The sequence below is a fragment of the Rattus norvegicus genome, chromosome 3, assembly GCF_021556685.1.
Source record: "Rattus norvegicus strain SHRSP/BbbUtx chromosome 3, alternate assembly SHRSP_T2T, whole genome shotgun sequence".
In the NCBI taxonomy this organism is placed as follows: Eukaryota; Metazoa; Chordata; class Mammalia; order Rodentia; family Muridae; genus Rattus; species Rattus norvegicus.
The window spans coordinates 32,618,677-32,636,207 of NC_141536.1; the positions used below are offsets into that span (position 1 = coordinate 32,618,677).

A 17,531-nucleotide genomic window follows, 5' to 3' on the forward strand; every position below is an offset into this window, starting at 1 on the left:
GATCACAGCCACCAAATCCTAGTTAAAGGATAACTCTGTTCATGATCACTTGAGCATGGTCTTTGTCATAGGAGTGTGCATTTTCAAGTCCTTAAATGAAATAGTGAATATTGAGATGGCGATGCTAAAAGTATTTGAAAGTGAAGAATGTTTCCTTATCAAATCTATTTACTTGTGTTAATTATTCTGCACTAGATCTTGAAAAATATACAAAACAAAACTCTTGTTATCTGGGGGACACTTTATAGGCAACTACATCATATCTCATATTACTGGTTAGAATGCATAATTCCATTAGTATGCACACAATCTATATGTAAGTAAAAATTTGGTTTGAAGGCTTCTTTTATGTAATAAAACTAATTACTTTCTTATAAAGGTGGGAGCATTTAATTAGTGAATTTGACACTTATATAGACTTTGATGCATATCAATATGAATCACTTGTTAAACCAATACACACCTATGCACAATTCCTATTTTTAATTTACATGTATTACCATAAGTTAGTTTTGGTATGTTTTCATCTTGCCTTCTTCACCAGATTTGGAGAAAATACTTTGAATGAAGAGAGTGTTTCATAAGTTCAGAGATTGAAGTGGGAAATGTATTTGGGATTTTCTGGATTATAAACCCATTTGAAACCATTTTATATTTTGAGAGGGAAAAACTGAGATTCCATTTTCTTAGAATAGAAAAACAAAATGAAATATTACTGTGAGTTAAAACAACACTACTATCAGTTTTTAATTATCCATGGTTAAATCAGATGGCATACTACAATCAGTTTAACAATTACACTTTTTCTATTTTCTTTCTTTCATTAGTAGCCTTTTGAAATTTTTAAAGTAAATTACAGAATGGATAAAAGGAAATAGCACAGAGAAAAGCTTCAGATTTCAGTTTTCTTTCCTTTTTATGTCTTAAAGAAGTTTATTTAATTAAGCTTTGAACACTAGTAATCACAATTTATTACATTTATGAATGGCTATTCTATTAGGGTTTATAGACTGTTTAAATAGTTTATCTAGTCTTGATTTAATGTTGGTAAGGGGTATCTATCTAGAAGTTCATCCATTCACTTAAGATTTCAAATTTTGTGGAGTTCAGGCTTTTGAAGTAAGACCTAATGATACTTTGAAATTTCTCAGTGTCTATTGTATGTCTCCCTTCTCCTGTATCATTTTGTTAATTGAACAGTGTCTTTCTGTCTTATTTTGGCTCAGGGTTTGTCTATTTTGTTGATTTTTCTCAAAGAGACAGCTCTTGGTTTTGTTGATTCCCTTCTTCCTGGACTGTGTAGCTGGGCCACGGTGGGAGAGGATGTGCCTACCTGCAGGGTCTAGCTGTCCCAGGGTGATATGGTACCAAAGGGGACTTCCTCTTCTTTGAGAAAGAAGATCAGAATGATGGGGGGAGGGGGGAGGGGGTTGTAAGTGCACTACTGGAAGGAGAGGAGGTAATGCAATGTAATGTGATTAAGAAAAAGGTTATCAAAAAAAATTTACACCTAATGATACAATTAGAAAATGTACAAAATAGTTAAATCTTAAAAAATGAACATTACATGTCCTTTGATGGAAATGGAAATGTTAATAACCTAGATTTGAAAGTACATATGCGAAATAAGTATTGGAATGCAACACTTAACTATAAAAGTACATACAATTAAGGTGGGTGAATCAGAATTGTAAGTATCCTTTCAAGAAATTGAAATGTTAAAGATCCCGGTTTGGTCTTTGTAAACCATATAATCTATTGTGATATAATAGTATATTTTGTAAATATTCATAATTTTAAAAATGAAAAATTCAAAGCATTTCTCCTGTATCTTTAAAAAAAGTAGTTCATTTTTTAAATGTTTTTTTAATATTTTGTGCATTTACATGTCAGATGTTATCCCCTTTCCTTGTTCCCACCTCTCCCATCATTCTTCCCCTTGCATCATTGAGGATGCTGCCCCTCTCATGCACCTACTCCCACATCACCATCCTGGCATTCCCCTTCACTGGACCAAGGGCTTCTCCTATTGATGCCAGACAATGCCATATTCAGATACATATTCAGCTGGAGCGATAAGTCCCTCCATGTATATTCATCATTGATTGGTGGTTTAGTCCCTGGGAGCCATGGGAGTCTGGTTGGTTGATATTATTGTTCTTCCTATAGGGTTGCAAACCCTTTCAGCTCCCTCAGTTCTTTCTCTAACTCCTCCATTGGGGTCCCTGTGCTGAGTTTGATGGTTAGCTGCAAGCATCCTCATCTGTATCAATGAGGCTCTGGCAGAGCTTCTCAGGAAACATCCATATCAGGCTCCTGTTGGCAAGTACTTCTTGGTATCAGCAATAGAGACTGGGTTTGGTAGCTGCATATGGGATGGATCCCCAGGTGGGATAGTTTCTATATAACCTTTCCTTCAGTCCTTGCTTCACTCTTTGTCCCCGTATTTCTTCCCCTGAGTATTTTGTTCTCCTTTCTGTTCTTTTGAGCTCGGGTTACCTCACTCAGAATATTTTCTAGTTCCATCCATTTGCCTAAGAATTTCATGAAGTCATTGTTTTTAATACCTGTGTAATACTCCATTGTGTAGATGTACCACATTTTCTGTATCCATTCCTCTGTTGAAGGGCATCTGGGTTCTTCCAGCTTCTGGCTATTTTAAGTAAGGCTGCTATGAACATAGTAGAGCATGTGTTCTTGTTAAACATTGGAGCATCTTTTCGGTATATGCCCACGAATGGTATATCTGGGTCCTCAGTACTATGTCCAATTTTCTGAGGAACCTCCAAGTTGATTTCCAGAATGGTTGTACCAACTTGCAATCCCACCAACAATGTAGGAGTGTTCCTCTTTCTCCACATCTTCGCCAGGATCTGCTGTTACCTGAATTTTTTATCTTAGCCATTCTGACTGGTGTGAGGTGGAATCTCAGAGTTGTTTTGATTTTCTTTCTTTTTATTTTTTAAAGATTTATTTATTTTATGTATATGAGAACACTGTTAATCTCTTCAGACACACCAGAAGAGGGCTTCAGATCCTATTACAGTTGGTGGTCAGCCACCATGTGGTTGCTGGGAATTGGACTCAGGACCTCTGGAAGAGCAGTCAGTGCTCTTAACCGCTGAGCCATCTCTCCAGCCCCATTGTGATTTTCATTTCCCTTATGACTGAGGATGTTGAACTTTTTTTAAGGTACTTCTCAGCCATTCGATATTCCTCAGTTGACAATTCTTTGTGTAACTCTGTACCCCATTTTTAATAGGGTTATTGGACATTCTGGAGTCTAACTTCTTGAGTTCAATGTATATATTGTATATTAGCCCTGTATCAGATGTAGGGTTGATAAAGAACTTTTCTTAATCTGTTGGTTGCTGTTTTATCCTAATGACAGTGTCCTTTGCCTTACAGAAGCTTTATAGTTTTATGAGGTCCCATGTGTCAATTCTTGATCTTCAAGCATGAGCTATTGGTGTTCTGTTCAGGAAATTTTCCCATGTGCCCATGTGTTCCAGGCTCTTCTCCACTTTCTTATCTATTAGTTTCAGTGTATCTGGTTTTATTTGTAGTCCTTGATCCTCTTGGACTTGAGCTTTGTACAAGGAGATAAGAATATATAAATTTGCAATATTCTACATGTGACTGCCAGTTAAACCAGCACCATTTTTTGAAAATGCTGTCTTCCTTCCCATTGGTTGGTTTTACCTCCTTTATCAAAGATCAAGTGAACATAGGTATGTGGGTTTATTTGAGGGTCTTCAGTTCTATTCCATTGATCTACCTGCCTGTCTTGGTACTAATACCATACAGTTTTTTTCATGATTGCTCTGTAATACTGCTTAAAGTCAGAGATGGTGATTCTCCCAGGAGTTCTTTTATTGTTGAGAATAATTTTCACTATCCTGGGTTTTTTATATTCCAAATGTATTTGCAAATTACTCTTTCTAACTCTATGAAGAATTGAGTTGGAATTTTGATGGAGATTGCATTGAATCTTTAGATTGCTTTTAGCAAGATGGCCATTTTTACTATATTTATCCTGCCAATCAATGAGCATGGTAGGTCTTTCTATCTTATGAGATCTTCTTCAGTTTCTTTCTTCAGATACTTGAAGTTCTTGTCATACAGATCTTGCACTGATTTGCTTAGAGTCCCACCAAGGTAATTTATATTATTGGTGACTATTACAAAGGGTGTCGTTTCCCTAATTTTCTTCTAAGCCTGCTTATCCTTTGAGTAGAGGAAGGTTACTGATTTCTTTAGGTTATTTTTGTATCCAGCCTCTTTACTGAAATTGTTGTATCCCTTTGACCTCTTTTTGTTGTCTAATTGCTCTGGCCAGGACCTCAAGTACTATCTATGTTGAATAGGTGTAACCCTAGTGGGCAACCTTGTCTAGTCCCTGGCTTTAGTGGGATTGCTTCAGGTTTCTCTCCAGTTAGTTTGATGTTGGCTACTGGTTTGCTGTATATTGCTTTTACTATGTTTAGGTATGGCCCTTGAATTCCTGATCGTTCGAGGGCTTTGAACAATGAAGGGGTGTTGAATTTTGTCAGATGCTCTTTCAGCGTTTAATGAGATGATCATGTGATTTTTTTTCCTTTGAGTTTATTATAAAGTAGATTATGTTGATTGATTTCTGTATATTGAACCATCCCTGCAACCCTGGGATGAAACCTACTTGATCATGATAGATGATCATTTTAATGTGTCCTTCAATTCTGTTTCCAAGAATTTTATCGAGTATTTTGCATTGATATTCATAATAGAAATTGGACTTAAATTCTCTTTCTTTGTTGAATCTTTGTGTGGTTTAGGTATAAACATAATTGTGGCTTCATAAAAGGAATTGGGTAGTGATCCTTCTGTTTGTATTTTGTGGAATAGTTTGGACAATTATTGGTATTAGGTCTTCTATGAAGGTCTGATAGAATTCCCCACTAAATTCATCTGTTCCTGGGTTTTTTTTTTTTTTTTTGGTTGGGAGACTATGAATAACTGCTTCTATTTCTTTAGGAGTTATGGAACTCTTTAAATGGTTTATCTGAACCTGATTTATTTAGTACCTGGTATCTGTCTAGAAAATTGTCCATTTCCTTCAAATTTTCCAATTTTGATGCATATAAGCTTTTGTTGTATGATGTGATAAGTTTTCATTTTCCTCAGAATCTGTTCTTATATCTCCCTGTTCATTTCTGACTTTGTTAATTTGGATACTGTCTCTGTGCCCTCTAGTTAGTCTGGCTTAGGGTTTATCTATCTTGTTGGTTTTCTCAAAGAACCAGCTCCTGGTTTTGTTGATTCTTTGCATAGTTAGTTTGTTTCCACTTGGTTGATTTCAGCTCTGAGTTTATTTCCTGCCTTCTAATCCTCTTGGGTGTATTTGCTTCTTTTTTGTTCCAGAGCTTTGAGGTGTGCTGTCCAGCTCCTAGTGTATGCTCTCTCCAGTTTCTTTTTGGAGGCACTCAGAGCTATGAGTTCTCCTCTTAGGATGGCTTTCATTGTGTCCCAAAAGTTTGGGTATGCTGTGCCTTCATGTTCATTAAATTCTATCAAGTCTTTAATTTCTTTATTTCTTCCTTGACCAAGTTATCATTGAGTAGAGCATTGTTCAGCTTCCCTGTGTGTGTGACCTTTCTGTTGTTTTTGTTGTTATTGAAGACCAGTCTTCGTCCATGATGATCTGATAATGTGTATGGGGTTATTTCAATCTTCTTGTGTCTGTGGGAGGTCTTTTTGTGACCAATTATATCATCAATTTTGGAGAAGGTACCGTGAGATGCTGTGAAGAAGGTATATTCCTTTGTTTTAGAATGTAATGTTCCATAGATAACAGTTAAATGCATTTGGTTCATAACTTCTGTTAGTTTCACTGGGTCTCTGTTTAGTTTCTGTTTCCATGCTCTGTCCATTGATGAGAGTGGGGTGTTGAAGTCTCCCATTATTTTTGTGGGTGGTGCAATGTATGCTTTGAGCTTTAATAAGATTCCTTTTATTAATGTGGGTGCCCTTGCATTTGGAGCAAAGGCGTTCAGAATTGAGAGTTCATCTTGATAGATTTTTACTTGGAGGAGTATGAAGTGTCCTTCCTTTTTTTGAAAAATTCTGGTTGAAGGTGGATTTTATTCTATATTAGAACAGCTACTCCAGCTTGCTTCTTGGGACCATTTGCTTGCATAATTTTTTGCCAGGCTTTTACTCTGAGATAGTGTGTGTCTTTTTCACTCAGGTACATTTCCTGCATGCAGCACCATGCTCAGTCCTGTATGTATCCAGTCTGTTAGTCTATATCTGTTTATTGGAGAATTGAGTCTAATGATATTAAGAGGTATTAAGGAATAGTGTTTGTTGCTTCCTCTTATTTTTGTTGTTAGAGGTGGAATCATATTTGTTCAGCTATCTTTTTTTTCAGTTTGTTGAAAGAAGTTTATTTTCTTGCTTTTTCTAGGGTGTAGTTTCCCTCCTTCTGTTGGAATTTTTCATGTATTATCCTTTGTAGGTCTGGATTTGTGGAAAGATATTGTGTAAATTTGGTTTTGTCATGGAATATCTTTGTTTCTCCATTATGTTAATTGAGAGTTTTGCTGGATATAGTAGTCTGGGCTGGCACTTGTGTTCTCTTAGGGAACCCAGGATCTTCTGGCTTTCATAGTCTCTGGTGAGAAGTCTGGTGTAATTCTAATAGGTCTGCCTTTATATGTTATCTGACCTTTTTCCCTTACTACTTCTAAATCTTTTTTTTTTTTTCTTTCCCGGAGCTGAGGACCAAACCCAGGGCCTTGCACTTGCTAGGCAAGCATTCTACCACTGAACTAAATCCCTAACCCCCCTTACTACTTATAATATTCTTATTTTGTTCTGTGCATTTGGTGCTTTGACTATTATGTGTTGGGAGGAGTTTCTTTTCTGGTCCAATCTATTTGGAGTTCTGTAGGCTTCTTTTATGTTCATGGGCTAGGTTAGGGAAGTTTTCTTCTATGATTTTGTTGAAGATATTTACTGACCCTTTAATTTGGTAATCTTTGCTCTCTTCTATCCCTGTTATTTTTAGGTTTGGTCTTCTCATTGTGTCCTGGATTTCTTATGTTTTGGATTAGGAGCTTTGTGCATTTTGCATTTCTTTTACTCATTGTTTACTATGACCTCTTGCCGTCTGGTTATCTCTGGTATTAGTTGGTGTTGCTGTCTCTAACTGGAACTTGTCCCTCCCCTTGACCTATGACTCCGTGATCTTAGGAGTAGGAGCAGTGCTGGGAGATCAGCTCTCTCTTGTCAGGATTTGGTTACGGAGGGCTGTGGGACAGCCTTCGCTCTAGGTGCAAATGGAGACTGGAAGGATCCTGTCCCAGGCTGCTCCACAGATCTGTGCCCTGTGTGCTCCTGGTTGGTCCCTCTTTGTACAGTTATTTGAGGGAAAGCGGTGGTCTCACCTGTGGATTGTGGGCTTAGGAGACCAACTCTCTATGGGCGGATTTGGTACCGAGGGCTGTGGGAGAACCTTAGCTCTGGGTGCAGATGGAGACTGAAAGGCAGAAGTTCATTTTTATCTCTTCTTCTTTTACAGTAAATTTATTATTACTGGATAAAGAAGGGTCATTTTAAACATATCTCATTTGTTTGGTTATTCATTGGGTTGTTTCAAATTTCTGTTTGTTTTTTATTTTTACGTTCATAATATAGTGACATCATTTTCATTTCCTCCTTCTAAACCCTCCTCATACCCCTCTTTGCTTTGTCAAATATATATATATATATATATATATATATATATATGTGTGTGTGTGTGTGTGTGTGTGTGTGTGTGTGTGTGTACACATACGTTTTACTAGAACCTACTTGGTCTATACAGTGTTAGTTATATGAATGTTTGAAGATCATTTGGCATTAGATAATCGATTAGTGTCTTTTTCTCTGTGAATTCTATCTCTTCTACTTTCAGCCATCTTTAGTTGCATATAATTCTTTGTGTAGGATTCAAGTCTCATGTTCTTCCCTGTCCACTTTCCCATTTCCATTGTTATCTCTGTTCAGCTTGTGTCAGGTATTCATTGCTGCTGAGACTTTATGGGCATCTCTTCTGACATTACTACAAATGCAGTTTGACAACATACCCCCTGATCCTTTGGATCTTACAGTCTTTCCAACCCTTCTTCAGCAGTGTTCCCTGGGTCTTAAGTACAGGAGTTGTTTTGTAATTATACCCATTGTTACTGGACTCGACAACTGTACATTTTGGTTGGTTGTGGTTTTCTGTAAGATTCTCGGTGTTTGGCAAAGGGAAATTTCTTGGATCAGGGATGAGGATTTACTTATCTATGCTTATAAGGACAGATATTTTTAGTGTGCATCGGAATCGTGCAGTTCAGTAGAATGGTGTTAGTAGATTATTCTTCAAGATTCATAACTTCATTAGCCCTGGATAGTTGACTAGGCTTCCAATACCAGTCATAATTTCCCTCTTGCTGAGTGGATGAGAGATCTAATTTGAGAACTATTGGCTACTGTCAGTATAAGCTTGTTAACACTCCACCTTTGTGGTTATTGTGCCTTCCTGGCTGTTGAGGTAAATAGTTATCATAGCTGGGTAGAACTGTTGGTGGATTCCTTTCTTTGGAAGCCTTCATGGTGACTTCTGGTACCATGGAAGATGGACCTCAGAGAGAAGGCACTCAGATCAGTTCCAGCCCAGGGTCCTTTGGACCTTTTGTCTGAAATGTATGCTGTCCTTGAAATACGGACTGACCTTCCAATCGTGGTGGGCAACCAAGGGTAATAACAATAGCCTAATATTTTGGGAGTTTTTTGAACAGATCTGTCTAACAACTCAAGAAATCGGCTTCTCATGCTTGGTGTTGTGGTTTTTCTTAGGTTGTCTTGGGTCTTACAGGAGCATTGTCAGTCCATATGAAAAAAAATTCAATTAAACTATATAATTCAGAATATATCTAACCTTCCTCTGTTCTTTATTCCCCTCTCGTTTTGATAATTAGAGCCCCGCCCTCCACTTCTCCCAGTCTCCTTATCAGATCACATATGCCCTGATATTGCCCCATTTCAAATCTTCAGTTTTGTTACGTGGACCTGCGTGTCTGCTTTTGTGCCAGCGTCACATATTTTTATCAGCATGACACTAGTATATCTTAAAAGTGAAATGGTAATCTCCAGCATTGTTTCTGATTTTGTTGTATATTTTTCTGTCTTGTCCAGCATCTTTTGTGATTCCATATCAATTTTTGGATAGTTTTGTTTTCTATTTCTGTGAGGAATTTGATGGGGATTTTGTGATGGGACGGTATTATATCTATAAATAGCTTGTGGAAGAAATGGTCATTTCCTAGTATTAATTCCACCAATCAATCGACATGGGGTACCTTTCCATTTTCTAGTGTTTTTTTTTTTATTTTTTTCCTATCTTTTCAAAAGTTTAAAGTTTTTATTGTAGAGATCTAGCAGCTCCTTGGTTGTTAATTCCTATGTATTTTATTTACTTAGAGGGCATTGTTTATGGAGTGTGTCCATGTTCTCCTTCTCTCTAGTCTTTTTGCTGGTGCATAGAAATTTATTGATTGTGTCCTGCCACATTGCTCTAGTTATTCTTCTAGACATGTTTTTACACAGTTAATGGTTCTCTAATGTGTAATATCCAGAGATTTGCAAATAAAGATGTTTTATTCCTTTCCCTCTTTGTATCCCTTCAATTTTCTTCTTGTGCTTTATTGATTCATGTAGTAGTTGAGCACAGAATTGAAAAGGAGTGGGGAGAGTGACCATCAGTGCTTCCTCCCTGACTTCAGTTGATGGTTTATATTGTTTCTCCATGTAGGATTATGTTGGTTGTACATTTCTCATCTATAGCTTTAATTTTTTTTTCTAGCTGGTTAGGAATTCAGCCAGAAAATTTGAGGGTGAAATTCTGCGTTCGGAGCTAGGATTGTGAGGCACAGTTGTTCTTTTTTACTATTGAACAGCTGTCCTCATTTGAAGGAGATTGCCTTAGGAGAATGTACTGAAAGGTTTGTGGATCTGTGTATGACTAGACCCGAAGAACTCAAGGTAGTGCTATTGGCATCTAGCGTAATAGATAGAGAGATCAAGAATGCTTGCTACTAAGCATTATACAGTGCTCAGCACAGACCCCAACATGAAGAGTCAAACAGTTTAAAATGCCAGTGCTGTTGGACTGAAAACCCCTGCTCTAGACAGCTCTTACTTTAGAACTGCAAGAAAGATCCATCCAGATCTCCTGACACCATCTCCTTCCTTGATTACCTGTTGTCCTTTCCCATCAGGACCAGAGCTCACCAGAACAGTACAGAGTCTTCATTTGTTAGATTCTTTTGGTTTTTTTGCTCCCCCATCTCTTCTCCCTTTTTTTAGAAAGGATCTTAAGTTGCAACCAAAGCTTGCCTGAAATTCACTATTAAATCCAAACTTGCTGGCCATTCTTCTTCCTCCACCTCTTGTGTGCCAGGATTATAGATGCCTGGTTGTTACATTCTTCTGAATTGCAGAGACAAGAGTTTTTAATTCATATGCTCCAATGTCTTATTAATACGGCACCAAGAAATATCTTTTTTTTACGTTAATCACATTGTTTGAAATTCATTCAGTATATATTAACAGTGTAATATGTAACATTCAGTGCCTATTAACATCAAGGTAAGCATACCATGGAGGATAAGAATATGAAGACAAAATTCAAACTCTTAAGGAAAATACAGTGTAAAAAGAAAATGGAACCTACTGTATGTAAACGTATGAAATTTATTAACTTGAATAGAAACAGAAATAATGGTCCATCTAAAATTGATGACAGAAAAGTCTAAATGTCCAAAACCAGGAAATATTTGGGTTTATTATAATATTTTACATATATAAAATTATATGCTTATGACATTTTATTTGTTGGGAATAGCAGGTCCCTACTTATTAAATATTAAATCTATGATATACCTATGTAGTTATTATTAAACTGAAATTAAAAGGCATTGCAACTACAGAAGACTGTAGGTAGTATGCAGTATTTAGTTATCGGTAACGGTGGCGTGATATTGTACAAAGCAGTGTAGAGTATATCCAACCATGTGACTGTTTTCTTTCTATTACTTTCTGTTTAAAGTACTGGGCTAAATACTAGAAATTTAATTTAATTAATTAATTTGAGTAATAAGGAAGCCCTGTAGGAGATTTTGTCATCCTTTAGTCATTGGCCTAAGACTATTACCTGAAATAATCTTTCTGTTTTTTTCCTGGTTTATGTAAGTACATAGTTCTCAAGTTATGTTACTTTCTTTTTGCTAAGCGTAGGCTACACTCAGCTATTGAAACCAAGTATTCCAGAAATAACAGTACCATGAGGAATTTGTTTTTCATTAGTATATTAGGCTAACCCTGCCTCCTGAATTTGCTTTTCAAATTGACGTGGTAAGAGAGGAGAGATTGAATAATCTTATAGGAAGCATTTAAGGACTAACCCTAGACTTGGCTCCATTGTTCATTATCTTATTGGCCCCAAATAACCTTTATTTCCACAGCCTACCTGATAGGCAATCTTAGAAATGTATAGGTACTAGGACTGTCTATTTTATTGGACACCAAAACTGTGCCACTGGTCACCACAACCGATTATATAAATGAGAAAAGATTTTCCCAGGATTATCACATGTCATTGTATGACAAGAACACTAAGTACTTACATAGACCTGGAAAAGAAATATTAGTTCAGGTAATGATCTTATGGCAATGTGTTAAGGAAGAGGAAGAAAACTCCCACCTTATCAATTAATATGGATGCATAGCGGTTAGCACCACAGTCACCAACCCGTGAAAAACGGTTTATATGTGAGTCTGATGACATTGAGAAGCCAATTGAATGTTTAAAGTGTGGCAAAGTTTGACTCTTCAGAGAACAATGTAATAAAGCTTGGATTACAGAAAGCGCATTCTGTCTACTGTGAGTAATATGGATTGGAGGACAGGAACGTTGCGAAGCCATTTAAGCAATTTTAACATAAGTCCAAATGTGCAGTGGCCTCACCTCTAAACAATTAAATGATAGAATAGGTAGCCAGGATAGTTAACAGGTACAACATTTGAATTTAGGTGAGTAATAATAAGGGGAGTGGCTATATTGGCAGTGGAGAGTGATCTCAGATCAAGACCTGTCAGCCTTGTTTATGTGTGAACCAAAGAGTTGAGTATTAATATAGAGATGAGAATTTTCAGCAGGGTGCAATGATTTTTGTTTAGCAGGATATATGTCATAAGTTTTGGTTGGTAATTTAGGTTATGTGCCCAGTAGGAAGCGTTGCTTACTAGAAAAAGAGTGCATATTCAGAGTCTTTGGGAAAGCATTTAAGGTTGGGATTCTTAACATTTTCCTTATATTTAAATAAATTAATGAGATTGATGTATAGTGCCTGGCTCCTTGCTGTCTTTTGTTCCTAAGCCCAAGTAATGATCAAGAGTCTAATTCTATTAGATTGTTGTTATGAACAACAATTACCTGAACTAATGAACAGAAGTCCTGGTTAATGTGATTCCTTATTAATTGAAAGGTGGTTCTTTTATGGTTAAGAATTGTTGTCACTGTCCTGGGTTTTTTGTTTTTCCATATGAAAGTGAGAATTGCTCTTTCCATGTCTTTGAAGAATTGAGTTGGAATTTTGATGCGGATTGCACTGAATCTGTTTATTGCTTTTGGTAGGATGGCCATTTTTACTCTGTTAATCCTAGCAATCCATGAACGTGGGAGATCTCTCCATTTTCTGAAGTCTTCAATTTCTTTCTTGAGAGACTTGAAGTTCTTATCATATAGATTTTTCACTTGTTTGGTTAAAGTGACTACAAGGTGTTATTATTTGTGACTATCGTGAAGGATGTTACCCTAATTTCTTTCTCAGCTTGTTTATCATTTGTATAAAGGAAGTCTACTGATTTGTTTGAGTTAATTTTATATCCAGCCACTTGACCGAAGTTGTTTATCAGCTGTAGAAGTTCTCTGGTAAAATTCTTGGGGTCACTTATGTATATTATCATAATATCTGCAAATAGTGATACCCTGACTTTTTGTCAATTTGTATCCTTTTTACCTTGATCTCCTTTTGTTGTCTTATTGCTCTGGCTAGAACTTTGAGTGCTGTATTGAATAGATATGGGAAGAGTGGGCATCTTTGTCTTGTTCCTGAATTTAGTGGGATTGCTTCAAGTATCTCGGGAAAGCAAAACAAAACAAAAACAGTGGTTAACTTCTTCAATGAATTTGTGAAAACGAAGAGAAAGAAAGGTAATCAAGAGAGACTAAGTGGACTAGAAACAGAAAGGGTAACAAACTTAAATCACAAAGCCAGGCCAAGAAAGTAGTATCTGTCCATAGTAAGAGGAGGGAAATAATAAGTGTTGGAGAGTTTAGAGTTGTATTAAGTGTGGTATTCAATAACTATGGAGTGTTACAGAGTCTGAAGGAAGAAGGGCAACTGATAGGATTAAGAGGCAGAACTTGGTCTCAGATGGAGGATATTGATTGACAGGGATATTTCCACTCTTAGTAGAGTTTATATTTCATAATGTTTTATGCAAAACAATCAGGAAAAAACAGTCATGGAGGGGGTTTTGATGATATTGATAGCCAGGTGGTTGAGACAGTTTGAACATAACAAAATCAGAGTAAAAGCAGTGAAAAAAGAGATTAAGATTAGTCTAAAAAGTGGTCACTGAACTTTATAAAATGTACAAAGTTTATATAAAAGATATAACATTGCATATCATTTGTATTTTACATATCCTTTGATAGGAATGATGAAAACTACTAATAAAAATAAATGCTTTTAAGGCTTACTTCTTTCTTCTGAATCATCTTTTTTTCTTTCTTGGATATTTTCTTTACTTCTATTTCAAATGTTATCCCCTTTCCCAATTTACCCTCTGGAATCGCCCTATCCCTTCCTCTCTACCCCTTCCTCTATGAGAGTGTTCCCCCACCCACCTACCCTACTCCCTCCCACCTCCCTGCCCTGGCATTCCCCTACACCGGGGCATTGAGCCTTCACAGGGCCAAGAGCCTCTCCTCTCATTGATGCCTGACAAGGCCATTCTCTGCTACATATGTGTCTGGAGCCATGGGTCCCTCCATGTGTACTCTTTGGTTAGTGGTTTAGTGTCTGGGAGCTCTGGGGGGGGGGGGGGTCTGGTTCGTTGACATTGTTGTTCCTCCTATGGAGGTTGAAAGAGGTTGAAAACCCCTTCAACTCCTTCTGTTCTTTTTCTAACTCCTACATTGTGGGCCCCATTTTAAGTCCAATGATTAGTTTAGAACATCTGACTCTGTATTTGTCAGGTTCTGGCAGAGCCTCTCAGGAGAAAGCTGTATCAGGCTCCTGTCAGCATGCACTTCTTGGCATCTACAATATTTTCTGGGTTTGATGAGATAGGTTCATCTCTAGATGACCTATTCCTCAGTCTCTGCTCTACACTTTGTCTCTGTTTCTTCCTGTGAATATTTTGTTCCCCTTCTAAGAAGGAATGAAACATCCACTCTTTGATCTTCCAACTTCTTTACCTTCATGTGATCTGTGGATTGTATCTGAGCTTTTGGGCTAATATCCACTTATCAGTGAGTGCATACCATGTGTGTTATTTTGTGATTTGGGTTATCTCACTCTGGATATTTTCTAGTTTTATCCATCTGCGTAAGAATTTCATGTAATCATTGTTTTTAATAACTGAGTAGTATTCCATTGTGTAGATGTACCACATTTTCTGTATCTATTACTCTGTCGAAAGGCATTTGGGTTGTTTCCAGCTTCTGGCTATTATTAATAAGCCTGCTACGAACAAAGCATGTGTGTTTGTTGTATGTTGGAGCATTATTTGGGTATAAGCCCAGGAGTGGTATAGCTGGGTCCTCAGGTAGTACTATATCCAATTTTCTGAGGAACCTCCAGACTGATTTCCAGAGTGGTTGTACCAGCTTGCAATCCCACCAACAATGGAGGAGTGTTCCTCTTTCTCCATATTCTCTCCAGTATCTGTTATCACCTGAATTTTTTATCTTAGCCATTCTGACTGGTGTGAGGTGGAGTCTCAGGGTTGTTTTGATTTGCATTTCTCTGATGACTGAGGATGTTGAACATTTCTTTAGGTGCTTCTCAGACATTTGACATTTAACAGTTGAGAATTCTTCTTTTTAGCTCTGTACCCCATGTTTAATAGGGTTATATGATTCTCTGGAGCCTAACTTACTTAGTTCTTTGTATATATTGGATATTAGCCCTCTATCGGATGTAGGATTGGTAAAAACTTTTTCCCAGTCTGTTGATTTCTGTTTTGTCCTGTTATAAAAATATTAAACAGAAATGATGAAAAATACTAATAAAAATTAATGCTTTTAAGGCTTACTGCTTTGTTCTTCTGAATAATCTTTTTTTTTCCTTTTTTTCCTTTTTTTTTTTTTTTTATGTTCTCTCCTGAAGATAACTTCTCCAAGAACCTGTGTATTGGATTGTAGCTAAATCAAGATGTTTGAAATCAGAAGATCATGATCAGTGAGTAAGATTTCTCACCTTACTACTTTTTGGATGTGACAGTATAAAAAGCACATCTGGGTTGTTTGTATAGTATAGTGACATTGTTTACTTGATTCCAGTGTTTAATAGGGGGAAAAAACTATGAGAATGGTCCAAAAATTTCTAAGTTTAAAAGCTGAGAAGGATTTTTAAAGAAATTACTGGAAGGTAACAGCAAGGAATTTAGGGAGATGGGAGTCTGATAAAAAGTAACCATAGTTTTCTACTCTGTGACAATTTATTTATTGTATTTTATTTAGATGAATTGGATTAGTTACAGTTAATGATGAGAGATCTTCATAACTTAAAGTGTTTGTTCACATTATTTGATCACAGGTAACTCATGTGAATAAATTGTTTGTCATCTTTTAATAACCCTTGAAAAAGGTTTCATGGTGTTTCATTGCAGCGTAAATAACCCTTGGGCATGTTAGTACCAGGATAAATGTGTTCTTGCTGTGACAGAGCTGACCATACAGTTTTGGGAGGATTGTGGAAGCACTTTGGAACTTTGGGCTAGAAAAGCCATTGGGTATTGAGAGCTCAATGAGCTGTTCTGTAGGAGTCTGGAAGATAAAAATGTTGAAAGCAGTAAGGATAGTGGAAACCTGGCTTGTGAGGTTTCTGAGGGACAACAAAGACTCTAATAGGCCTTTTGTGTAGAGAACCTGTGATGTCTGGACAGCTGGACCTGAAGAATAGCCTGTGGTTGAGAAGAGTCCAGAACCACTAAAATGAAGCCTCTGCTTTCCTGGGGCTGCGGCTGGTCAGTTGGGGCTGAAGTGTCAGGTATGACTAAAAAGAGACCAGGATTGTGTGGTGGAATGTTCTGGCAACTGTTTGTTAAGGGTCAACACAAAGAATCTGTCTTCCAGAAGCGACAACGTGGTATCTCATGCTGGTTGCTGAACTTTAGAATGACTGGCTCAGGTAGTACTGGTTTTTAAGGCATAAAGGGGTTTTGAAGAGCAGCTGAGGCTTGGCGGAGCTGGAGTCCCTGAGTAGAATCCTGGAGACTCTTGGTGAGATGCAGGGGAATGGCAGCAGAAGGCCATAGCATTTGCAGTTGGCTGTATTATGAGATGACTGCCAAAGGTGGCAGCAGGTGTGGAGTGCAGCCTAATCTAAGGAGCCTCTCTGAGTGTCCAGAGTCTGAAGGCCGAGCCAAGAAAGTGACCCAAGCCCTTAGGAGGGGCCCAGATCATTAGTGGATGCCAGACATTGCTTATCCAGGTTTAACAGTTGGAACTGGAGTTTGGTTTTGATTTGTCCACATGTGACTGTGACCTGGGTTTTCCCTCTTGAAGATTTTCATTTACTTTTTATTTTTTAGTACCCACAGTGGAGAGCTATTGGATTTTAAGAGACTATACTTTTTTAGCGTTCGAATTTTCAAGTTTGGAACATTTTAAGTTTGTTAATGTTTTACACTAAATTATTATATTGTATTATTGTATTGTCATTATTAATGTATGATCTTGGAGATGAACAAGAAAGGAAAGGTTGTGGCTTAACAATGAGCTATGCGTGTGTCATATTGACAAAGCCTCAGTTGTATTGGCTGATTGTATAAGAACTTGAAACAGGCTAGATTAATCTTGACATGTGGGAACCACAGTTGGGAAATACCTCCATAAGATTGGGCTGGAGACAACCTGTTAAGTAGTTTCTTAATTTGTGATTGATGTGGAAGGGCCAAGCCCATTGTGGATGGGACCATCCCTTGACTGATGGTCCTGAGTTCTACGAGAAGGCAGGCTGCCCAAATCATAGGGAGCAAGCCAGTAGGTAGCATTCCCCCATTACCTCTGCATCAGTTCCTGCCTCCAGGTTCCTGTCCTGTTTGAATTCCTGACCCGGCTTATCTCAATGATGGGGTACAGTGTGAAAGTATAAGCCAAATGAGTCATATCCTCCTAAACTTGCTTTTGGTCATGGTGCTTCTCCACAGCAACTCTTAACAAGACAGCT

At 37.4% G+C, this 17,531-nt stretch overlaps 1 protein-coding gene across 32 annotated transcripts in view; it reads left to right on the forward strand.

Annotated features, from left to right (window-relative positions):
* Mbd5 (methyl-CpG binding domain protein 5) overlaps positions 1 to 17,531 on the forward strand; it is a 387,213-nt gene that overhangs the window by 74,095 nt on the left and 295,587 nt on the right. For all 32 annotated transcript variants that reach the window (XR_015682831.1, XR_015682836.1, XR_015682838.1 and 29 more), the window contains 1 exon segment: positions 15,468 to 15,539. The gene's annotated coding sequence lies outside the window, so the exon portion shown is untranslated.